Source organism: Labrus bergylta, chromosome 14, assembly GCF_963930695.1.
Source record: "Labrus bergylta chromosome 14, fLabBer1.1, whole genome shotgun sequence".
In the NCBI taxonomy this organism is placed as follows: Eukaryota; Metazoa; Chordata; class Actinopteri; order Labriformes; family Labridae; genus Labrus; species Labrus bergylta.
This window is the reverse complement of record NC_089208.1, coordinates 7440749-7465738: the sequence shown is the minus strand read 5'-3', so window position 1 is coordinate 7465738 and position 24990 is coordinate 7440749. Positions and strand designations below refer to the sequence as shown.

The window sequence follows — 24990 nt, the reverse complement described above, 5'->3', positions numbered from 1 at the left end:
GTTGTGTAGGAATGTTTCTTTGCTTAGATATGGAAAAAAATGTAAAGTTACAACAAGGTTTTCACTGGGAATGATGTAAATTCAAGATGCAAATGTTTTTTTGCTTAGATATGGAAAAAAATGTAAAGTTACAACAAGGTTTTCCCTTGGAATGATGTAAATTCAAGATGCAAAGGTGAACCTTGTGGAGAATTCCCCTGTGAACATGGCCTCCTGGCACAGCTGCAACACGGGTTAGACTCCATATGATCATCTTCTTTTGATAACACTCTCTTTCGTCTTCTCCTAATGATGCTTTTCAGTGACTAGATGGCCGAGTGGTTAAGGTGATGGTGAGTTCTGCTTTGTTTGCAAATCTACAAAACAACCTATTCAGTGACAACATCTTTAACCCTACTTATCAACATTTGGACTAGGGATGACCTTGGCTCAAGGTCTAAAGTAGAGTCTTGTGGAGAATGTGGGAATCGACCCCACTACCTCTTGCATGGCTCTACCATTTGTGCTATTTCCCCTGTGAACATGGCTTCCTGGCACTGCAGCAACGAGGGTCAGATTCCGCATGAGCAGCTTCTTATGATAACACTCTCTTTCGTCTTGTCCTAATATCCGTTTTTGGTGACGAGGTGGCCGAGTGGTTAAGGCGATGGACTGCTAATCCATTGTGCTCTGCACGCGTGGGTTCGAATTCCATCCTCGTTGTTGTGTAGGAATGTTTCTTTGCTTAGATATGGAAAAAAATGTAAAGTTACAACAAGGTTTTCACTGGGAATGATGTAAATTCAAGATGTAAATTCAAGATGCAAATGTGAACGTTGTGGAGAATATGGGTATCAATCCCACTAACTCTCACATGCTAAGCAAGAACTCTACCATTTGAGCTAATTCCCCTTTCAACATGGCTTACTGGCACAGCAGAAACACAGGTTAGATAAAGCAAAATGTTAAGTTATGACAAGATTTTCGCTGGGGATGATGCAAACGTGAGATGTTAAGGACGGACTGCTAATCCATCGTGCTCTGCACGCGTGGGTTCGAATCCCATCCTCGTCGTTGTGTAGGAATGTTTCTTTGCTTAGATATGGAAAAAAATGTAAAGTTACAACAAGGTTTTCACTGGGAATGATGTAAATTCAAGATGTGAAGGTGAACCTTGTGGAGAATATGGGCATCGATCCCACTACCTCTCGCATGCTAAGCAAGCGCTCTACCATCTGAGCTAATTCCCCTTTCAACATGGCTAACTGACACTGCAGAAACACAGGTTAGATAAAGCAAAATGTTAAGTTATGACAAGATTTTCACTGGGGATGATGCAAACGTGAGATGTTAAGGAAGGACTGCTAATCCATTGTGCTCTGCACGCGTGGGTTCGAATCCCATCCTCGTCGTTGTGTAGTAATGTTTCTTTGCTTAGATATGGAAAAAAATGTAAAGTTACAACAAGGTTTTCACTGGGAATGATGTAAATTCAAGATGCAAAGGTGAACCTTGTGGAGAATTTCCCTGTGAACATGGCCTCCTGGCACTGCAGCAACGAGGGTCAGATTCCGCATGAGCAGCTTCTTATGATAACACTCTCTTTCGTCTTGTCCTAATATGGTGAGTTCTGCTTTGTTTGCAAGTCTACAAAACAACCTATTCAGTGACAACATCTTTAACCCTACTTATCAACATTTGGACTTGGGATGACCTTGGCTCAAGGTCTAAAGTAGAGTCTTGTGGAGAATGTGGGCATCGACCCCACTACCTCTTGCATGGCTCTACCATTTGTGCTATTTCCCCTGTGAACATGGCTTCCTGGCACTGCAGCAACGAGGGTCAGATTCCGCATGAGCAGCTTCTTATGATAACACTCTCTTTCGTCTTGTCCTAATATCAGTTTTTGGTGACGAGGTGGCCGAGTGGTTAAGGCGATGGACTGCTAATCCATTGTGCTCTGCACGCGTGGGTTCGAATCCCATCCTCGTCGTTGTGTAGGAATGTTTCTTTGCTTAGATATGGAAAAAAATGTAAAGTTACAACAAGGTTATCACTGGGAATGATGTAAATTCAAGATGCAAATGTGAACGTTGTGGAGAATATGGGTATCAATCCCTCTACCTCTCACATGCTAAGCAAGAACTCTACCATTTGAGCTAATTCCCCTTTCAACATGGCTCACTGGCACTGCAGAAACACAGGTTAGATAAAGCAAAATGTTAAGTTATGACAAGATTTTCGCTGGGGATGATGCAAACGTGAGATGTTAAGGAAGGACTGCTAATCCATTGTGCTCTGCACGCGTGGGTTCGAATCCCATCCTCGTCGTTGTGTAGGAATGTTTCTTTGCTTAGATATGGAAAAAAATGTAAAGTTACAACAAGGTTTTCACTGGGAATGATGTAAATTCAAGATGCAAATGTGAACGTTGTGGAGAATATGGGTATCAATCCCACTACCTCTCACATGCTAAGCAAGAACTCTACCATTTGAGCTAATTCCCCTTTCAACATGGCTTACTGGCACTGCAGAAACACAGGTTAGATAAAGCAAAATGTTAAGTTCTGACAAGATTTTCGCTGGGGATGATGCAAACGTGAGATGTTAAGGAAGGACTGCTAATCCATTGTGCTCTGCACACTTGGGTTCGAATCCCATCCTCGTCGTTGTGTAGGAATGTTTCTTTGCTTAGATATGGAAAAAAATGTAAAGTTACAACAAGGTTTTCCCTTGGAATGATGTAAATTCAAGATGCAAAGGTGAACCTTGTGGAGAATTCCCCTGTGAACATGGCCTCCTGGCACAGCTGCAACGCGGGTTAGACTCCATATGATCATCTTCTTTTGATAACACTCTCTTTCGTCTTCTCCTAATGATGCTTTTCAGTGACTAGATGGCCGAGTGGTTAAGGTGATGGTGAGTTCTGCTTTGTTTGCAAGTCTACAAAACAACCTATTCAGTGACAACATCTTTAACCCTACTTATCAACATTTGGACTTGGGATGACCTTGGCTCAAGGTCTAAAGTAGAGTCTTGTGGAGAATGTGGGCATCGACCCCACTACCTCTTGCATGGCTCTACCATTTGTGCTATTTCCCCTGTGAACATGGCTTCCTGGCACTGCAGCAACGAGGGTCAGATTCCGCATGAGTAGCTTCTTATGATAACACTCTCTTTCGTCTTGTCCTAATATGGTGAGTTCTGCTTTGTTTGCAAGTCTACAAAACAACCTATTCAGTGACAACATCTTTAACCCTACTTATCAACATTTGGACTTGGGATGACCTTGGCTCAAGGTCTAAAGTAGAGTCTTGTGGAGAATGTGGGCATCGACCCCACTACCTCTTGCATGGCTCTACCATTTGTGCTATTTCCCCTGTGAACATGGCTTCCTGGCACTGCAGCAACGAGGGTCAGATTCCGCATGAGCAGCTTCATATGATAACACTCTCTTTCGTCTTGTCCTAATATCAGTTTTTGGTGACGAGGTGGCCGAGTGGTTAAGGCGATGGACTGCTAATCCATTGTGCTCTGCACGCGTGGGTTCGAATCCCATCCTCGTCGTTGTGTAGGAATGTTTCTTTGCTTAGATATGGAAAAAAATGTAAAGTTACAACAAGGTTTTCACTGGGAATGATGTAAATTCAAGATGCAAATGTGAACGTTGCGGAGAATATGGGTATCAATCCCACTACCTCTCACATGCTAAGCAAGAACTCTACCATTTGAGCTAATTCCCCTTTCAACATGGCTTACTGGCACTGCAGAAACACAGGTTAGATAAAGCAAAATGTTAAGTTATGACAAGATTTTCGCTGGGGATGATGCAAACGTGAGATGTTAAGGAAGGACTGCTAATCCATTGTGCTCTGCACGCGTGGGTTCGAATCCCATCCTCGTCGTTGTGTAGGAATGTTTCTTTGCTTAGATATGGAAAAAAATGTAAAGTTACAACAAGGTTTTCACTGGGAATGATGTAAATTCAAGATGCAAATGTGAACGTTGTGGAGAATATGGGTATCAATCCCACTAACTCTCACATGCTAAGCAAGATCTCTACCATTTGAGCTAATTCCCCTTTCAACATGGCTTACTGGCACTGCAGAAACACAGGTTAGATAAAGCAAAATGTTAAGTTATGACAAGATTTTCGCTGGGGATGATGCAAACGTGAGATGTTAAGGAAGGACTGCTAATCCATTGTGCTCTGCACGCGTGGGTTCGAATCCCATCCTTGTTGTTGTGTAGGAATGTTTCTTTGCTTAGATATGGAAAAAAATGTAAAGTTACAACAAGGTTTTCACTGGGAATGATGTAAATTCAAGATGCAAATGTGAATGTTGTGGAGAATATGGGTATCAATCCCACTAACTCTCACATGCTAAGCAAGAACTCTACCATTTGAGCTAATTCCCCTTTCAACATGGCTTACTGGCACTGCAGAAACACAGGTTAGATAAAGCAAAATGTTAAGTTATGACAAGATTTTTGCTGGGGATGATGCAAACGTGAGATGTTAAGGAAGGACTGCTAATCCATTGTGCTCTGCACGCGTGGGTTCGAATCCCATCCTCGTCGTTGTGTAGGAATGTTTCTTTGCTTAGATATGGAAAAAAATGTAAAGTTACAACAAGGTTTTCACTGGGAATGATGTAAATTCAAGATGCAAATGTGAACGTTGTGGAGAATATGGGTATCACTCCCACTACCTCTCACATGCTAAGCAAGAACTCTACCATTTGAGCTAATTCCCCTTTCAATATGGCTTACTGGCACTGCAGAAACACAGGTTAGATAAAGCAAAATGTTAAGTTATGACAAGATTTTCGCTGGGGATGATGCAAACGTGAGATGTTAAGGACGGACTGCTAATCCATTGTGCTCTGCACGCGTGGGTTCGAATCCCATCCTCGTCGTTGTGTAGGAATGTTTCTTTGCTTAGATATGGAAAAAAATGTAAAGTTACAACAAGGTTTTCACTGGGAATGATGTAAATTCAAGATGCAAATGTGAACGTTGTGGAGAATATGGGTATCAATCCCACTACCTCTCACATGCTAAGCAAGAACTCTACCATTTGAGCTAATTCCCCTTTCAACATGGCTTACTGGCACTGCAGAAACACAGGTTAGATAAAGCAAAATGTTAAGTTATGACAAGATTTTCGCTGGGGATGATGCAAACGTGAGATGTTAAGGAAGGACTGCTAATCCATTGTGCTCTGCACGCGTGGGTTCGAATCCCATCCTCGTCGTTGTGTAGGAATGTTTCTTTGCTTAGATATGGAAAAAAATGTAAAGTTACAACAAGGTTTTCCATTGGAATGATGTAAATTCAAGATGCAAAGGTGAACCTTGTGGAGAATTCCCCTGTGAACATGGCCTCCTGGCACAGCTGCAACACGGGTTAGACTCCATATGATCATCTTCTTTTGATAACACTCTCTTTCGTCTTCTCCTAATGATGCTTTTCAGTGACTAGATGGCCGAGTGGTTAAGGTGATGGTGAGTTCTGCTTTGTTTGCAAGTCTACAAAACAACCTATTCAGTGACAACATCTTTAACCCTACTTATCAACATTTGGACTAGGGATGACCTTGGCTCAAGGTCTAAAGTAGAGTCTTGTGGAGAATGTGAGAATCGACCCCACTACCTCTTGCATGGCTCTACCATTTGTGCTATTTCCCCTGTGAACATGGCTTCCTGGCACTGCAGCAACGAGGGTCAGATTCCGCATGAGCAGCTTCTTATGATAACACTCTCTTTCGTCTTGTCCTAATATGGTGAGTTCTGCTTTGTTTGCAAGTCTACAAAACAACCTATTCAGTGACAACATCTTTAACCCTACTTATCAACATTTGGACTTGGGATGACCTTGGCTCAAGGTCTAAAGTAGAGTCTTGTGGAGAATGTGGGCATCGACCCCACTACCTCTTGCATGGCTCTACCATTTGTGCTATTTCCCCTGTGAACATGGCTTCCTGGCACTGCAGCAACGAGGGTCAGATTCCGCATGAGCAGCTTCTTATGATAACACTCTCTTTCGTCTTGTCCTAATATCAGTTTTTGGTGACGAGGTGGCCGAGTGGTTAAGGCGATGGACTGCTAATCCATTGTGCTCTGCACGCGTGGGTTCGAATCCCATCCTCGTCGTCGTGTAGGTATGTTTCTTTGCTTAGATATGGAAAAGAATGTAAAGTTACAACACGGTTTTCACTGGGAATGATGTAAATTCAAGATGCAAAGGTGAAGCTTGTGGAGAATATGGGCATCGATCCCACTACCTCTCACATGCTAAGCAAGCACTCCACCATTTGAGCTAATTCCCCTTTCAACATGGCTTACTGGCACTGCAGAAACACAGGTTAGATAAAGCAAAATGTTAAGTTATGACAAGATTTTCGCTGGGGATGATGCAAACGTGAGATGTTAAGGACGGACTGCTAATCCATTGTGCTCTGCACGCGTGGGTTCGAATCCCATCCTCGTCGTTGTGTAGGAATGTTTCTTTGCTTAGATATGGAAAAAAAAGTAAAGTTACAACAAGGTTTTCACTGGGAATGATGTAAATTCAAGATGCAAAGGTGAACCTTGTGGAGAATATGGGCATCGATCCCACTACCTCTCACATGCTAAGCAAGCGCTCTACCATTTGAGCTAATTCCCCTTTCAACATGGCTTACTGGCACTGCAGAAACACAGGTTAGATAAAGCAAAATGTTAAGTTATGACAAGATTTTCACTGGGGATGATGCAAACGTGAGATGTTAAGGACGGACTGCTAATCCATTGTGCTCTGCACGCGTGGGTTCGAATCCCATCCTCGTCATTGTGTAGTAATGTTTCTTTGCTTAGATATGGAAAAAAATGTAAAGTTACAACAAGGTTTTCACTGGGAATGATGTAAATTCAAGATGCAAAGGTGAACCTTGTGGAGAATTCCCCTGTGAACATGGCCTCCTGGCACAGCTGCAACGCGGGTTAGACTCCATATGATCATCTTCTTTTGATAACACTCTCTTTCGTCTTCTCCTAAAGATGCTTTTCAGTGACTAGATGGCCGAGTGGTTAAGGTGATGGTGAGTTCTGCTTTGTTTGCAAGTCTACAAAACAACCTATTCAGTGACAACATCTTTAACCCTACTTATCAATATTTGGACTAGGGATGACCTTGGCTCAAGGTCTAAAGTAGAGTCTTGTGGAGAATGTGGGCATCGACCCCACTACCTCTTGCATGGCTCTACCATTTGTGCTATTTCCCCTGTGAACATGGCTTCCTGGCACTGCAGCAACGAGGGTCAGATTCCGCATGAGCAGCTTCTTATGATAACACTCTCTTTCGTCTTGTCCTAATATCAGTTTTTGATGACGAGGTGGCCGAGTGGTTAAGGCGATGGCCTGCTAATCCATTGTGCTCTGCACGCATGGGTTTGACTCCCATCCTCGTCATTGTGTAGGAATGTTTCTTTGCTTAGATATGGAAAAAAATGTAAAGTTACAACAAGGTTTTCACTGGGAATGATGTAAATTCAAGATGTAAAGGTGAACCTTGTGGAGAATATGGGCATCGATCCCACTACCTCTCGCATGCTAAGCAAGCGCTCTACCATCTGAGCTAATTCCCCTTTCAACATGGCTAACTGACACTGCAGAAACACAGGTTAGATAAAGCAAAATGTTAAGTTATGACAAGATTTTCACTGGGGATGATGCAAACGTGAGATGTTAAGGAAGGACTGCTAATCCATTGTGCTCTGCACGCGTGGGTTCGAATCCCATCCTCGTCGTTGTGTAGTAATGTTTCTTTGCTTAGATATGGAAAAAAATGTAAAGTTACAACAAGGTTTTCACTGGGAATGATGTAAATTCAAGATGCAAATGTGAACCTTGTGGAGAATTCCCCTGTGAACATGGCCTCCTGGCACTGCAGCAACGAGGGTCAGATTCCGCATGAGCAGCTTCTTATGATAACACTCTCTTTCGTCTTGTCCTAATATGGTGAGTTCTGCTTCGTTTGCAAGTCTACAAAACAACCTATTCAGTGACAACATCTTTAACCCTACTTATCAATATTTGGACTAGGGATGACCTTGGCTCAAGGTCTAAAGTAGAGTCTTGTGGAGAATGTGGGCATCGACCCCACTACCTCTTGCATGGCTCTACCATTTGTGCTATTTCCCCTGTGAACATGGCTTCCTGGCACTGCAGCAACGAGGGTCAGATTCCGCATGAGCAGCTTCTTATGATAACACTCTCTTTCGTCTTGTCCTAATATCAGTTTTTGGTGACGAGGTGGCCGAGTGGTTAAGGCGATGGACTGCTAATCCATTGTGCTCTGCACGCGTGGGTTCGAATCCCATCCTCGTCGTTGTGTAGGAATGTTTCTTTGCTTAGATATGGAAAAAAATGTAAAGTTACAACAAGGTTTTCACTGGGAATGATGTAAATTCAAGATGCAAATGTGAACGTTGTGGAGAATATGGGCATCGATCCCACTACCTCTCGCATGCTAAGCAAGAACTCTACCATTTGAGCTAATTCCCCTTTCAGCATGGCTTACTGGCACTGCAGAAACACAGGTTAGATAAAGCAAAATGTTAAGTTATGACAAGATTTTCACTGGGGATGATGCAAACGTGAGATGTTAAGGACGGACTGCTAATCCATTGTGCTCTGCACGCGTGGGTTCGAATCCCATCCTCGTCGTTGTGTAGGAATGTTTCTTTGCTTAGATATGGAAAAAAATGTAAAGTTACAACAAGGTTTTCACTGGGAATGATGTAAATTCAAGATGCAAAGGTGAACCTTGTGGAGAATATGGGCATCGATCCCACTACCTCTCGCATGCTAAGCAAGCACTCTACCATTTGAGCTAATTCCCCTTTCAGCATGGCTTACTGGCACTGCAGAAACACAGGTTAGATAAAGCAAAATGTTAAGTTATGACAAGATTTTCACTGGGGATGATGCAAACGTGAGATGTTAAGGACGGACTGCTAATCCATTGTGCTCTGCACGCGTGGGTTCGAATCCCATCCTCGTCGTTGTGTAGGAATGTTTCTTTGCTTAGATATGGAAAAAGATGTAAAGTTACAGCAAGGTTTTCACTGGGAATGATGTAAATTCAAGATGCAAAGGTGAACCTTGTGGAGAATATGGGCATCGATCCCACTACCTCTCCCATGCTAAGCAAGCACTCTACCATTTGAGCTAATTCCCCTTTCAGCATGGCTTACTGGCACTGCAGAAACACAGGTTAGATAAAGCAAAATGTTAAGTTATGACAAGATTTTCACTGGGGATGATGCAAACGTGAGATGTTAAGGACGGACTGCTAATCCATTGTGCTCTGCACGCGTGGGTTCGAATCCCATCCTCGTCGTTGTGTAGTAATGTTTCTTTGCTTAGATATGGAAAAAAATGTAAAGTTACAACAAGGTTTTCACTAGGAATGATGTAAATTCAAGATGCAAAGGTGAACCTTGTGGAGAATATGGGCATCAATCCCACTACCTCTCGCATGCTAAGCAAGCGCTCTACCATTTGAGCTAATTCCCCTTTCAACATGGCTTACTGGCACTGCAGAAACACAGGTTAGATAAAGCAAAATGTTAAGTTATGACAAGATTTTCACTGGGGATGATGCAAACGTGAGATGTTAAGGACGGACTGCTAATCCATTGTGCTCTGCACGCGTGGGTTCGAATCCCATCCTTGTCATTGTGTAGTAATGTTTCTTTGCTTAGATATGGAAAAAAATGTAAAGTTACAACAAGGTTTTCACTGGGAATGATGTAAATTCAAGATGCAAAGGTGAACCTTGTGGAGAATTCCCCTGTGAACATGGCCTCCTGGCACAGCTGCAACGCGGGTTAGACTCCATATGATCATCTTCTTTTGATAACACTCTCTTTCGTCTTCTCCTAAAGATGCTTTTCAGTGACTAGATGGCCGAGTGGTTAAGGTGATGGTGAGTTCTGCTTTGTTTGCAAGTCTACAAAACAACCTATTCAGTGACAACATCTTTAACCCTACTTATCAATATTTGGACTAGGGATGACCTTGGCTCAAGGTCTAAAGTAGAGTCTTGTGGAGAATGTGGGCATCGACCCCACTACCTCTTGCATGGCTCTACCATTTGTGCTATTTCCCCTGTGAACATGGCTTCCTGGCACTGCAGCAACGAGGGTCAGATTCCGCATGAGCAGCTTCTTATGATAACACTCTCTTTCGTCTTGTCCTAATATCAGTTTTTGATGACGAGGTGGCCGAGTGGTTAAGGCGATGGCCTGCTAATCCATTGTGCTCTGCACGCATGGGTTTGACTCCCATCCTCGTCATTGTGTAGGAATGTTTCTTTGCTTAGATATGGAAAAAAATGTAAAGTTACAACAAGGTTTTCACTGGGAATGATGTAAATTCAAGATGTAAAGGTGAACCTTGTGGAGAATATGGGCATCGATCCCACTACCTCTCGCATGCTAAGCAAGCGCTCTACCATCTGAGCTAATTCCCCTTTCAACATGGCTAACTGACACTGCAGAAACACAGGTTAGATAAAGCAAAATGTTAAGTTATGACAAGATTTTCACTGGGGATGATGCAAACGTGAGATGTTAAGGAAGGACTGCTAATCCATTGTGCTCTGCACGCGTGGGTTCGAATCCCATCCTCGTCGTTGTGTAGTAATGTTTCTTTGCTTAGATATGGAAAAAAATGTAAAGTTACAACAAGGTTTTCACTGGGAATGATGTAAATTCAAGATGCAAAGGTGAACCTTGTGGAGAATTCCCCTGTGAACATGGCCTCCTGGCACTGCAGCAACGAGGGTCAGATTCCGCATGAGCAGCTTCTTATGATAACACTCTCTTTCGTCTTGTCCTAATATGGTGAGTTCTGCTTCGTTTGCAAGTCTACAAAACAACCTATTCAGTGACAACATCTTTAACCCTACTTATCAACATTTGGACTTGGGATGACCTTGGCTCAAGGTCTAAAGTAGAGTCTTGTGGAGAATGTGGGCATCGACCCCACTACCTCTTGCATGGCTCTACCATTTGTGCTATTTCCCCTGTGAACATGGCTTCCTGGCACTGCAGCAACGAGGGTCAGATTCCGCATGAGCAGCTTCTTATGATAACACTCTCTTTCGTCTTGTCCTAATATCAGTTTTTGGTGACGAGGTGGCCGAGTGGTTAAGGCGATGGACTGCTAATCCATTGTGCTCTGCACGCGTGGGTTCGAATCCCGTCCTCGTCGTTGTGTAGGAATGTTTCTTTGCTTAGATATGGAAAAAAATGGAAAGTTACAACAAGGTTTTCACTGGGAATGATGTAAATTCAAGATGCAAATGTGAACGTTGTGGAGAATATGGGTATCAATCCCTCTACCTCTCACATGTTAAGCAAGAACTCTACCATTTGAGCTAATTCCCCTTTCAACATGGCTCACTGGCACTGCAGAAACACAGGTTAGATAAAGCAAAATGTTAAGTTCTGACAAGATTTTCGCTGGGGATGATGCAAACGTGAGATGTTAAGGAAGGACTGCTAATCCATTGTGCTCTGCACACTTGGGTTCGAATCCCATCCTCGTCGTTGTGTAGGAATGTTTCTTTGCTTAGATATGGAAAAAAATGTAAAGTTACAACAAGGTTTTCACTGGGAATGATGTAAATTCAAGATGCAAATGTGAACGTTGTGGAGAATATGGGTATCAATCCCACTACCTCTCACATGCTAAGCAAGAACTCTACCATTTGAGCTAATTCCCCTTTCAACATGGCTTACTGGCACTGCAGAAACACAGGTTAGATAAAGCAAAATGTTAAGTTATGACAAGATTTTCGCTGGGGATGATGCAAACGTGAGATGTTAAGGAAGGACTGCTAATCCATTGTGCTCTGCACGCGTGGGTCGAATCCCATCCTCGTCGTTGTGTAGGAATGTTTCTTTGCTTAGATATGGAAAAAAATGTAAAGTTACAACAAGGTTTTCACTGGGAATGATGTAAATTCAAGATGCAAATGTTTTTTTGCTTAGATATGGAAAAAAATGTAAAGTTACAACAAGGTTTTCCCTTGGAATGATGTAAATTCAAGATGCAAAGGTGAACCTTGTGGAGAATTCCCCTGTGAACATGGCCTCCTGGCACAGCTGCAACACGGGTTAGACTCCATATGATCATCTTCTTTTGATAACACTCTCTTTCGTCTTCTCCTAATGATGCTTTTCAGTGACTAGATGGCCGAGTGGTTAAGGTGATGGTGAGTTCTGCTTTGTTTGCAAATCTACAAAACAACCTATTCAGTGACAACATCTTTAACCCTACTTATCAACATTTGGACTAGGGATGACCTTGGCTCAAGGTCTAAAGTAGAGTCTTGTGGAGAATGTGGGAATCGACCCCACTACCTCTTGCATGGCTCTACCATTTGTGCTATTTCCCCTGTGAACATGGCTTCCTGGCACTGCAGCAACGAGGGTCAGATTCCGCATGAGCAGCTTCTTATGATAACAATCTCTTTCGTCTTGTCCTAATATCAGTATTTGGTGACGAGGTGGCCGAGTGGTTAAGGCGATGGACTGCTAATCCATTGTGCTCTGCACGCGTGGGTTCGAATCCCATCCTTGTCGTTGTGTAGGAATGTTTCTTTGCTTAGATATGGAAAAAAATGCAAAGTTACAACAAGGTTTTCACTGGGAATGATGTAAATTCAAGATGCAAATGTGAACGTTGTGGAGAATATGGGTATCAATCCCTCTACCTCTCACATGTTAAGCAAGAACTCTACCATTTGAGCTAATTCCCCTTTCAACATGGCTCACTGGCACTGCAGAAACACAGGTTAGATAAAGCAAAATGTTAAGTTCTGACAAGATTTTCGCTGGGGATGATGCAAACGTGAGATGTTAAGGAAGGACTGCTAATCCATTGTGCTCTGCACACTTGGGTTCGAATCCCATCCTCGTCGTTGTGTAGGAATGTTTCTTTGCTTAGATATGGAAAAAAATGTAAAGTTACAACAAGGTTTTCACTGGGAATGATGTAAATTCAAGATGCAAATGTGAACGTTGTGGAGAATATGGGTATCAATCCCACTACCTCTCACATGCTAAGCAAGAACTCTACCATTTGAGCTAATTCCCCTTTCAACATGGCTTACTGGCACTGCAGAAACACAGGTTAGATAAAGCAAAATGTTAAGTTATGACAAGATTTTCGCTGGGGATGATGCAAACGTGAGATGTTAAGGAAGGACTGCTAATCCATTGTGCTCTGCACGCGTGGGTCGAATCCCATCCTCGTCGTTGTGTAGGAATGTTTCTTTGCTTAGATATGGAAAAAAATGTAAAGTTACAACAAGGTTTTCACTGGGAATGATGTAAATTCAAGATGCAAATGTTTTTTTGCTTAGATATGGAAAAAAATGTAAAGTTACAACAAGGTTTTCCCTTGGAATGATGTAAATTCAAGATGCAAAGGTGAACCTTTTGGAGAATTCCCCTGTGAACATGGCCTCCTGGCACAGCTGCAACACGGGTTAGACTCCATATGATCATCTTCTTTTGATAACACTCTCTTTCGTCTTCTCCTAATGATGCTTTTCAGTGACTAGATGGCCGAGTGGTTAAGGTGATGGTGAGTTCTGCTTTGTTTGCAAATCTACAAAACAACCTATTCAGTGACAACATCTTTAACCCTACTTATCAACATTTGGACTAGGGATGACCTTGGCTCAAGGTCTAAAGTAGAGTCTTGTGGAGAATGTGGGAATCGACCCCACTACCTCTTGCATGGCTCTACCATTTGTGCTATTTCCCCTGTGAACATGGCTTCCTGGCACTGCAGCAACGAGGGTCAGATTCCGCATGAGCAGCTTCTTATGATAACAATCTCTTTCGTCTTGTCCTAATATCAGTATTTGGTGACGAGGTGGCCGAGTGGTTAAGGCGATGGACTGCTAATCCATTGTGCTCTGCACGCGTGGGTTCGAATCCCATCCTTGTCGTTGTGTAGGAATGTTTCTTTGCTTAGATATGGAAAAAAATGCAAAGTTACAACAAGGTTTTCACTGGGAATGATGTAAATTCAAGATGCAAATGTGAACGTTGTGGAGAATATGGGTATCAATCCCACTAACTCCCACATGCTAAGCAAGAACTCTACCATTTGAGCTAATTCCCCTTTCAACATGGCTTACTGGCACTGCAGAAACACAGGTTAGATAAAGCAAAATGTTAAGTTATGACAAGATTTTCGCTGGGGATGATGCAAACGTGAGATGTTAAGGAAGGACTGCTAATCCATTGTGCTCTGCACGCGTGGGTTCGAATCTCATCCTCGTCGTTGTGTAGGAATGTTTCTTTGCTTAGATATGGAAAAAAATGTAAAGTTACAACAAGGTTTTCACTGGGAATAATGTAAATTCAAGATGCAAATGTGAACGTTGTGGAGAATATGGGTATCACTCCCACTACCTCTCACATGCTAAGCAAGAACTCTACCATTTGAGCTAATTCCCCTTTCAACATGGCTTACTGGCACAGCAGAAACACAGGTTAGATAAAGCAAAATGTTAAGTTATGACAAGATTTTCGCTGGGGATGATGCAAACGTGAGATGTTAAGGACGGACTGCTAATCCATCGTGCTCTGCACGCGTGGGTTCGAATCCCATCCTTGTCGTTGTGTAGGAATGTTTCTTTGCTTAGATATGGAAAAAAATGTAAAGTTACAACAAGGTTTTCAGTGGGAATGATGTAAATTCAAGATGCAAAGGTGAACCTTGTGGAGAATATGGGCATCGATCCCACTACCTCTCGCATGCTAAGCAAGCGCTCTACCATCTGAGCTAATTCCCCTTTCAACATGGCTAACTGACACTGCAGAAACACAGGTTAGATAAAGCAAAATGTTAAGTTATGACAAGATTTTCACTGGGGATGATGAAAACGTGAGATGTTAAGGACGGACTGCTAATCCATTGTGCTCTGCACGCATGGGTTCGAATCCCATCCTCGTCGTTGTGTAGGAATGTTTCTTTGCTTAGATATGGAAAAAAATGTAAAGTTACAACAAGGTTTTCACTGGGAATGATGTAAGTTCAAGATGCAAAGGTGAACCTTCTGGAGAATATGGGCATCAATCCCACTACCTCTCGCATGCTAAGCAAGCGCTGTACCATTTGAGCTAATTCCCCTTTCAACATGGCTTATTGGCACTGCAGAAAGACAGGTTAGATAAAGCAAAATGTTAAGTTATGACAAGATTTTCACTGGGGATGATGCAAACGTGAGATGTTAAGGAAGGACTGCTAATCCATTGTGCTCTGCACGCGTGGGTTCGAATCCCATCCTCGTCGTTGTGTAGTAATGTTTCTTTGCTTAGATATGGAAAAAAATGTAAAGTTACAACAAGGTTTTCACTGGGAATGATGTAAATTCAAGATGCAAAGGTGAACCTTGTGGAGAATTCCCCTGTGAACATGGCCTCCTGGCACTGCAGCAACGAGGGTCAGATTCCGCATGAGCAGCTTCTTATGATAACACTCTCTTTCGTCTTGTCCTAATATGGTGAGTTCTGCTTCGTTTGCAAGTCTACAAAACAACCTATTCAGTGACAACATCTTTAACCCTACTTATCAACATTTGGACTTGGGATGACCTTGGCTCAAGGTCTAAAGTAGAGTCTTGTGGAGAATGTGGGCATCGACCCCACTACCTCTTGCATGGCTCTACCATTTGTGCTATTTCCCCTGTGAACATGGCTTCCTGGCACTGCAGCAACGAGGGTCAGATTCCGCATGAGCAGCTTCTTATGATAACACTCTCTTTCGTCTTGTCCTAATATCAGTTTTTGGTGACGAGGTGGCCGAGTGGTTAAGGCGATGGACTGCTAATCCATTGTGCTCTGCACGCGTGGGTTCGAATCCCATCCTCGTCGTTGTGTAGGAATGTTTCTTTGCTTAGATATGGAAAAAAATGTAAAGTTACAACAAGGTTTTCACTGGGAATGATGTAAATTCAAGATGCAAATGTGAACGTTGCGGAGAATATGGGTATCAATCCCACTAACTCCCACATGCTAAGCAAGAACTCTACCATTTGAGCTAATTCCCCTTTCAACATGGCTTACTGGCACTGCAGAAACACAGGTTAGATAAAGCAAAATGTTAAGTTATGACAAGATTTTCGCTGGGGATGATGCAAACGTGAGATGTTAAGGAAGGACTGCTAATCCATTGTGCTCTGCACGCGTGGGTTCGAATCCCATCCTTGTCGTTGTGTAGGAATGTTTCTTTGCTTAGATATGGAAAAAAATGTAAAGTTACAACAAGGTTTTCAGTGGGAATGATGTAAATTCAAGATGCAAAGGTGAACCTTGTGGAGAATATGGGCATCGATCCCACTACCTCTCGCATGCTAAGCAAGCGCTCTACCATCTGAGCTAATTCCCCTTTCAACATGGCTAACTGACACTGCAGAAACACAGGTTAGATAAAGCAAAATGTTAAGTTATGACAAGATTTTCACTGGGGATGATGAAAACGTGAGATGTTAAGGACGGACTGCTAATCCATTGTGCTCTGCACGCATGGGTTCGAATCCCATCCTCGTCGTTGTGTAGGAATGTTTCTTTGCTTAGATATGGAAAAAAATGTAAAGTTACAACAAGGTTTTCACTGGGAATGATGTAAGTTCAAGATGCAAAGGTGAACCTTCTGGAGAATATGGGCATCAATCCCACTACCTCTCGCATGCTAAGCAAGCGCTGTACCATTTGAGCTAATTCCCCTTTCAACATGGCTTATTGGCACTGCAGAAAGACAGGTTAGATAAAGCAAAATGTTAAGTTATGACAAGATTTTCACTGGGGATGATGCAAACGTGAGATGTTAAGGAAGGACTGCTAATCCATTGTGCTCTGCACGCGTGGGTTCGAATCCCATCCTCGTCGTTGTGTAGTAATGTTTCTTTGCTTAGATATGGAAAAAAATGTAAAGTTACAACAAGGTTTTCACTGGGAATGATGTAAATTCAAGATGCAAAGGTGAACCTTGTGGAGAATTCCCCTGTGAACATGGCCTCCTGGCACTGCAGCAACGAGGGTCAGATTCCGCATGAGCAGCTTCTTATGATAACACTCTCTTTCGTCTTGTCCTAATATGGTGAGTTCTGCTTCGTTTGCAAGTCTACAAAACAACCTATTCAGTGACAACATCTTTAACCCTACTTATCAACATTTGGACTTGGGATGACCTTGGCTCAAGGTCTAAAGTAGAGTCTTGTGGAGAATGTGGGCATCGACCCCACTACCTCTTGCATGGCTCTACCATTTGTGCTATTTCCCCTGTGAACATGGCTTCCTGGCACTGCAGCAACGAGGGTCAGATTCCGCATGAGCAGCTTCTTATGATAACACTCTCTTTCGTCTTGTCCTAATATCAGTTTTTGGTGACGAGGTGGCCGAGTGGTTAAGGCGATGGACTGCTAATCCATTGTGCTCTGCACGCGTGGGTTCGAATCCCATCCTCGTCGTTGTGTAGGAATGTTTCTTTGCTTAGATATGGAAAAAAATGTAAAGTTACAACAAGGTTTTCACTGGGAATGATGTAAATTCAAGATGCAAATGTGAACGTTGCGGAGAATATGGGTATCAATCCCACTAACTCCCACATGCTAAGCAAGAACTCTACCATTTGAGCTAATTCCCCTTTCAACATGGCTTACTGGCACTGCAGAAACACAGGTTAGATAAAGCAAAATGTTAAGTTATGACAAGATTTTCGCTGGGGATGATGCAAACGTGAGATGTTAAGGAAGGACTGCTAATCCATTGTGCTCTGCACGCGTGGGTTCGAATCCCATCCTTGTCGTTGTGTAGGAATGTTTCTTTGCTTAGATATGGAAAAAAATGTAAAGTTACAACAAGGTTTTCAGTGGGAATGATGTAAATTCAAGATGCAAAGGTGAACCTTGTGGAGAATATGGGCATCGATCCCACTACCTCTCGCATGCTAAGCAAGCGCTCTACCATCTGAGCTAATTCCCCTTTCAACATGGCTAACTGACACTGCAGAAACACAGGTTAGATAAAGCAAAATGTTAAGTTATGACAAGATTTTCACTGGGGATGATGAAAACGTGAGATGTTAAGGACGGACTGCTAATCCATTGTGCTCTGCACGCATGGGTTCGAATCCCATCCTCGTCGTTGTGTAGGAATGTTTCTTTGCTTAGATATGGAAAAAAATGTAAAGTTACAACAAGGTTTTCACTGGGAACGATGTAAGTTCAAGATGCAAAGGTGAACCTTCTGGAGAATATGGGCATCAATCCCACTACCTCTCGCATGCTAAGCAAGCGCTGTACCATTTGAGCTAATTCCCCTTTCAACATGGCTTATTGGCACTGCAGAAAGACAGGTTAGATAAAGCAAAATGTTAAGTTATGACAAGATTTTCACTGGGGATGATGCAAACGTGAGATGTTAAGGAAGGACTGCTAATCCATTGTGCTCTGCACGCGTGGGTTCGAATCCCATCCTCGTCGTTGTGTAGTAATGTTTCTTTGCTTAGATATGGAAAAAAATGTAAAGTTACAACAAGGTTTTCACTGGGAATGATGTAAATTCAAGATGCAAAGGTGAACCTTGTGGAGAATTCCCCTGTGAACATGGCCTCCTGGCACTGCAGCAACGAGGGTCAGATTCCGCATGAGCAGCTTCTTATGATAACACTCTCTTTCGTCTTGTCCTAATATGGTGAGTTCTGCTTCGTTTGCAAGTCTACAAAACAACCTATTCAGTGACAACATCTTTAACCCTACTTATCAACATTTGGACTTGGGATGACCTTGGCTCAAGGTCTAAAGTAGAGTCTTGTGGAGAATGTGGGCATCGACCCCACTACCTCTTGCATGGCTCTACCATTTGTGCTATTTCCCCTGTGAACATGGCTTCCTGGCACTGCAGCAACGAGGGTCAGATTCCGCATGAGCAGCTTCTTATGATAACACTCTCTTTCGTCTTGTCCTAATATCAGTTTTTGGTGACGAGGTGGCCGAGTGGTTAAGGCGATGGACTGCTAATCCATTGTGCTCTGCACGCGTGGGTTCGAATCCCATCCTCGTCGTTGTGTAGGAATGTTTCTTTGCTTAGATATGGAAAAAAATGTAAAGTTACAACAAGGTTTTCACTGGGAATGATGTAAATTCAAGATGCAAATGTGAACTTGGCGGAGAATATGGGTATCAATCCCACTAACTCCCACATGCTAAGCAAGAACTCTACCATTTGAGCTAATTCCCCTTTCAACATGGCTTACTGGCACTGCAGAAACACAGGTTAGATAAAGCAAAATGTTAAGTTATGACAAGATTTTCGCTGGGGATGATGCAAACGTGAGATGTTAAGGAAGGACTGCTAATCCATTGTGCTCTGCACGCGTGGGTTCGAATCTCATCCTCGTCGTTGTGTAGGAATGTTTCTTTGCTTAGATATGGAAAAAAATGTAAAGTTACAACAAGGTTTTCACTGGGAATAATGTAAATTCAAGATGCAAATGTGAACGTTGTGGAGAATATGGGTATCACTCCCACTACCTCTCACATGCTAAGCAAGAACTCTACCATTTGAGCTAATTCCCCTTTCAACATGGCTTACTGGCACAGCAGAAACACAGGTTAGATAAAGCAAAATGTTAAGTTATGACAAGATTTTCGCTGGGGATGATGCAAACGTGAGATGTTAAGGACGGACTGCTAATCCATCGTGCTCTGCACGCGTGGGTTCGAATCCCATCCTTGTCGTTGTGTAGGAATGTTTCTTTGCTTAGATATGGAAAAAAATGTAAAGTTACAACAAGGTTTTCAGTGGGAATGATGTAAATTCAAGATGCAAAGGTGAACCTTGTGGAGAATATGGGCATCGATCCCACTACCTCTCGCATGCTAAGCAAGCGCTCTACCATCTGAGCTAATTCCCCTTTCAACATGGCTAACTGACACTGCAGAAACACAGGTTAGATAAAGCAAAATGTTAAGTTATGACAAGATTTTCACTGGGGATGATGAAAACGTGAGATGTTAAGGACGGACTGCTAATCCATTGTGCTCTGCACGCGTGGGTTCGAATCCCATCCTCGTCGTTGTGTAGGAATGTTTCTTTGCTTAGATATGGAAAAAAATGTAAAGTTACAACAAGGTTTTCACTGGGAATGATGTAAGTTCAAGATGCAAAGGTGAACCTTCTGGAGAATATGGGCATCAATCCCACTACCTCTCGCATGCTAAGCAAGCGCTGTACCATTTGAGCTAATTCCCCTTTCAACATGGCTTATTGGCACTGCAGAAAGACAGGTTAGATAAAGCAAAATGTTAAGTTATGACAAGATTTTCACTGGGGATGATGCAAACGTGAGATGTTAAGGAAGGACTGCTAATCCATTGTGCTCTGCACGCGTGGGTTCGAATCCCATCCTCGTCGTTGTGTAGTAATGTTTCTTTGCTTAGATATGGAAAAAAATGTAAAGTTACAACAAGGTTTTCACTGGGAATGATGTAAATTCAAGATGCAAAGGTGAACCTTGTGGAGAATTCCCCTGTGAACATGGCCTCCTGGCACTGCAGCAACGAGGGTCAGATTCCGCATGAGCAGCTTCTTATGATAACACTCTCTTTCGTCTTGTCCTAATATGGTGAGTTCTGCTTCGTTTGCAAGTCTACAAAACAACCTATTCAGTGACAACATCTTTAACCCTACTTATCAACATTTGGACTTGGGATGACCTTGGCTCAAGGTCTAAAGTAGAGTCTTGTGGAGAATGTGGGCATCGACCCCACTACCTCTTGCATGGCTCTACCATTTGTGCTATTTCCCCTGTGAACATGGCTTCCTGGCACTGCAGCAACGAGGGTCAGATTCCGCATGAGCAGCTTCTTATGATAACACTCTCTTTCGTCTTGTCCTAATATCAGTTTTTGGTGACGAGGTGGCCGAGTGGTTAAGGCGATGGACTGCTAATCCATTGTGCTCTGCACGCGTGGGTTCGAATCCCATCCTCGTCGTTGTGTAGGAATGTTTCTTTGCTTAGATATGGAAAAAAATGTAAAGTTACAACAAGGTTTTCACTGGGAATGATGTAAATTCAAGATGCAAATGTGAACGTTGCGGAGAATATGGGTATCAATCCCACTAACTCCCACATGCTAAGCAAGAACTCTACCATTTGAGCTAATTCCCCTTTCAACATGGCTTACTGGCACTGCAGAAACACAGGTTAGATAAAGCAAAATGTTAAGTTATGACAAGATTTTCGCTGGGGATGATGCAAACGTGAGATGTTAAGGAAGGACTGCTAATCCATTGTGCTCTGCACGCGTGGGTTCGAATCTCATCCTCGTCGTTGTGTAGGAATGTTTCTTTGCTTAGATATGGAAAAAAATGTAAAGTTACAACAAGGTTTTCACTGGGAATAATGTAAATTCAAGATGCAAATGTGAACGTTGTGGAGAATATGGGTATCACTCCCACTACCTCTCACATGCTAAGCAAGAACTCTACCATTTGAGCTAATTCCCCTTTCAACATGGCTTACTGGCACAGCAGAAACACAGGTTAGATAAAGCAAAATGTTAAGTTATGACAAGATTTTCGCTGGGGATGATGCAAACGTGAGATGTTAAGGACGGACTGCTAATCCATCGTGCTCTGCACGCGTGGGTTCGAATCCCATCCTTGTCGTTGTGTAGGAATGTTTCTTTGCTTAGATATGGAAAAAAATGTAAAGTTACAACAAGGTTTTCAGTGGGAATGATGTAAATTCAAGATGCAAAGGTGAACCTTGTGGAGAATATGGGCATCGATCCCACTACCTCTCGCATGCTAAGCAAGCGCTCTACCATCTGAGCTAATTCCCCTTTCAACATGGCTAACTGACACTGCAGAAACACAGGTTAGATAAAGCAAAATGTTAAGTTATGACAAGATTTTCACTGGGGATGATGAAAACGTGAGATGTTAAGGACGGACTGCTAATCCATTGTGCTCTGCACGCGTGGGTTCGAATCCCATCCTCGTCGTTGTGTAGGAATGTTTCTTTGCTTAGATATGGAAAAAAATGTAAAGTTACAACAAGGTTTTCACTGGGAATGATGTAAGTTCAAGATGCAAAGGTGAACCTTCTGGAGAATATGGGCATCAATCCCACTACCTCTCGCATGCTAAGCAAGCGCTGTACCATTTGAGCTAATTCCCCTTTCAACATGGCTTATTGGCACTGCAGAAAGACAGGTTAGATAAAGCAAAATGTTAAGTTATGACAAGATTTTCACTGGGGATGATGCAAACGTGAGATGTTAAGGAAGGACTGCTAATCCATTGTGCTCTGCACGCGTGGGTTCGAATCCCATCCTCGTCGTTGTGTAGTAATGTTTCTTTGCTTAGATATGGAAAAAAATGTAAAGTTACAACAAGGTTTTCACTGGGAATGATGTAAATTCAAGATGCAAAGGTGAACCTTGTGGAGAATTCCCCTGTGAACATGGCCTCCTGGCACTGCAGCAACGAGGGTCAGATTCCGCATGAGCAGCTTCTTATGATAACACTCTCTTTCGTCTTGTCCTAATATGGTGAGTTCTGCTTCGTTTGCAAGTCTACAAAACAACCTATTCAGTGACAACATCTTTAACCCTACTTATCAACATTTGGACTTGGGATGACCTTGGCTCAAGGTCTAAAGTAGAGTCTTGTGGAGAATGTGGGCATCGACCCCACTACCTCTTGCATGGCTCTACCATTTGTGCTATTTCCCCTGTGAACATGGCTTCCTGGCACTGCAGCAACGAGGGTCAGATTCCGCATGAGCAGCTTCTTATGATAACACTCTCTTTCGTCTTGTCCTAATATCAGTTTTTGGTGACGAGGTGGCCGAGTGGTTAAGGCGATGGACTGCTAATCCATTGTGCTCTGCACGCGTGGGTTCGAATCCCATCCTCGTCGTTGTGTAGGAATGTTCCTTTGCTTAGATATGGAAAAAAAAGTAAAGTTACAACAAGGTTTTCACTGGGAATGATGTAAATTCAAGATGCAAATGTGAACGTTGCGGAGAATATGGGTATCAATCCCACTACCTCTCACATGCTAAGCAAGAACTCTACCATTTGAGCTAATTCCCCTTTCAACATGGCTTACTGGCACTGCAGAAACACAGGTTAGATAAAGCAAAATGTTAAGTTATGACAAGATTTTCGCTGGGGATGATGCAAACGTGAGATGTTAAGGAAGGACTGCTAATCCATTGTGCTCTGCACGCGTGGGTTCGAATCCCATCCTCGTCGTTGTGTAGGAATGTTTCTTTGCTTAGATATGGAAAAAAATGTAAAGTTACAACAAGGTTTTCCCTTGGAATGATGTAAATTCAAGATGCAAAGGTGAACCTTGTGGAGAATTCCCCTGTGAACATGGCCTCCTGGCACAGCTGCAACGCGGGTTAGACTCCATATGATCATCTTCTTTTGATAACACTCTCTTTCGTCTTCTCCTAATGATGCTTTTCAGTGACTAGATGGCCGAGTGGTTAAGGTGATGGTGAGTTCTGCTTTGTTTGCAAGTCTACAAAACAACCTATTCAGTGACAACATCTTTAACCCTACTTATCAACATTTGGACTTGGGATGACCTTGGCTCAAGGTCTAAAGTAGAGTCTTGTGGAGAATGTGGGCATCGACCCCACTACCTCTTGCATGGCTCTACCATTTGTGCTATTTCCCCTGTGAACATGGCTTCCTGGCACTGCAGCAACGAGGGTCAGATTCCGCATGAGTAGCTTCTTATGATAACACTCTCTTTCGTCTTGTCCTAATATGGTGAGTTCTGCTTTGTTTGCAAGTCTACAAAACAACCTATTCAGTGACAACATCTTTAACCCTACTTATCAACATTTGGACTTGGGATGACCTTGGCTCAAGGTCTAAAGTAGAGTCTTGTGGAGAATGTGGGCATCGACCCCACTACCTCTTGCATGGCTCTACCATTTGTGCTATTTCCCCTGTGAACATGGCTTCCTGGCACTGCAGCAACGAGGGTCAGATTCCGCATGAGCAGCTTCTTATGATAACACTCTCTTTCGTCTTGTCCTAATATCAGTTTTTGGTGACGAGGTGGCCGAGTGGTTAAGGCGATGGACTGCTAATCCATTGTGCTCTGCATCCGTGGGTTCGAATCCCATCCTCGTCGTTGTGTAGGAATGTTTCTTTGCTTAGATATGGAAAAAAATGTAAAGTTACAACAAGGTTTTCACTGGGAATGATGTAAATTCAAGATGCAAATGTGAACGTTGTGGAGAATATGGGTATCAATCCCACTAACTCTCACATGCTAAGCAAGATCTCTACCATTTGAGCTAATTCCCCTTTCAACATGGCTTACTGGCACTGCAGAAACACAGGTTAGATAAAGCAAAATGTTAAGTTATGACAAGATTTTCGCTGGGGATGATGCAAACGTGAGATGTTAAGGAAGGACTGCTAATCCATTGTGCTCTGCACGCGTGGGTTCGAATCCCATCCTTGTTGTTGTGTAGGAATGTTTCTTTGCTTAGATATGGAAAAAAATGTAAAGTTACAACAAGGTTTTCACTGGGAATGATGTAAATTCAAGATGCAAATGTGAATGTTGTGGAGAATATGGGTATCAATCCCACTAACTCTCACATGCTAAGCAAGAACTCTACCATTTGAGCTAATTCCCCTTTCAACATGGCTTACTGGCACAGCAGAAACACAGGTTAGATAAAGCAAAATGTTAAGTTATGACAAGATTTTCGCTGGGGATGATGCAAACGTGAGATGTTAAGGACGGACTGCTAATCCATCGTGCTCTGCACGCGTGGGTTCGAATCCCATCCTTGTCGTTGTGTAGGAATGTTTCTTTGCTTAGATATGGAAAAAAATGTAAAGTTACAACAAGGTTTTCAGTGGGAATGATGTAAATTCAAGATGCAAAGGTGA

The 24990-nt window shown here is 42.7% G+C and overlaps 16 non-coding genes across 16 annotated transcripts; all 16 read left to right on the top strand.

Annotated features, from left to right (window-relative positions):
• The first annotated feature begins 620 nt into the window (after positions 1-620).
• trnas-gcu (transfer RNA serine (anticodon GCU)) lies at positions 621-702 on the top strand. Its single transcript has one exon. It is a non-coding gene; the product is annotated as a tRNA-Ser (tRNA).
• Positions 703-1890: 1188 nt separating this feature from the next.
• On the top strand, positions 1891-1972 carry trnas-gcu (transfer RNA serine (anticodon GCU)). The gene has a single exon. It is a non-coding gene; the product is annotated as a tRNA-Ser (tRNA).
• Positions 1973-3464: 1492 nt separating this feature from the next.
• Positions 3465-3546, top strand: trnas-gcu (transfer RNA serine (anticodon GCU)). The gene has a single exon. It is a non-coding gene; the product is annotated as a tRNA-Ser (tRNA).
• Positions 3547-6052: 2506 nt separating this feature from the next.
• trnas-gcu (transfer RNA serine (anticodon GCU)) lies at positions 6053-6134 on the top strand. The gene has a single exon. It is a non-coding gene; the product is annotated as a tRNA-Ser (tRNA).
• A 1214-nt stretch (positions 6135-7348) lies between these two features.
• On the top strand, positions 7349-7430 carry trnas-gcu (transfer RNA serine (anticodon GCU)). The gene has a single exon. It is a non-coding gene; the product is annotated as a tRNA-Ser (tRNA).
• An 837-nt stretch (positions 7431-8267) lies between these two features.
• On the top strand, positions 8268-8349 carry trnas-gcu (transfer RNA serine (anticodon GCU)). The gene has a single exon. It is a non-coding gene; the product is annotated as a tRNA-Ser (tRNA).
• Positions 8350-10239: 1890 nt separating this feature from the next.
• Positions 10240-10321, top strand: trnas-gcu (transfer RNA serine (anticodon GCU)). The gene has a single exon. It is a non-coding gene; the product is annotated as a tRNA-Ser (tRNA).
• Positions 10322-11158: 837 nt separating this feature from the next.
• trnas-gcu (transfer RNA serine (anticodon GCU)) lies at positions 11159-11240 on the top strand. The gene has a single exon. It is a non-coding gene; the product is annotated as a tRNA-Ser (tRNA).
• Positions 11241-12534: 1294 nt separating this feature from the next.
• trnas-gcu (transfer RNA serine (anticodon GCU)) lies at positions 12535-12616 on the top strand. Its single transcript has one exon. It is a non-coding gene; the product is annotated as a tRNA-Ser (tRNA).
• Positions 12617-13910: 1294 nt separating this feature from the next.
• Positions 13911-13992, top strand: trnas-gcu (transfer RNA serine (anticodon GCU)). The gene has a single exon. It is a non-coding gene; the product is annotated as a tRNA-Ser (tRNA).
• A 1851-nt stretch (positions 13993-15843) lies between these two features.
• trnas-gcu (transfer RNA serine (anticodon GCU)) lies at positions 15844-15925 on the top strand. Its single transcript has one exon. It is a non-coding gene; the product is annotated as a tRNA-Ser (tRNA).
• A 1513-nt stretch (positions 15926-17438) lies between these two features.
• Positions 17439-17520, top strand: trnas-gcu (transfer RNA serine (anticodon GCU)). Its single transcript has one exon. It is a non-coding gene; the product is annotated as a tRNA-Ser (tRNA).
• A 1513-nt stretch (positions 17521-19033) lies between these two features.
• Positions 19034-19115, top strand: trnas-gcu (transfer RNA serine (anticodon GCU)). Its single transcript has one exon. It is a non-coding gene; the product is annotated as a tRNA-Ser (tRNA).
• Positions 19116-20966: 1851 nt separating this feature from the next.
• On the top strand, positions 20967-21048 carry trnas-gcu (transfer RNA serine (anticodon GCU)). The gene has a single exon. It is a non-coding gene; the product is annotated as a tRNA-Ser (tRNA).
• A 1851-nt stretch (positions 21049-22899) lies between these two features.
• Positions 22900-22981, top strand: trnas-gcu (transfer RNA serine (anticodon GCU)). Its single transcript has one exon. It is a non-coding gene; the product is annotated as a tRNA-Ser (tRNA).
• A 1154-nt stretch (positions 22982-24135) lies between these two features.
• Positions 24136-24217, top strand: trnas-gcu (transfer RNA serine (anticodon GCU)). The gene has a single exon. It is a non-coding gene; the product is annotated as a tRNA-Ser (tRNA).
• Positions 24218-24990: the final 773 nt, after the last annotated feature.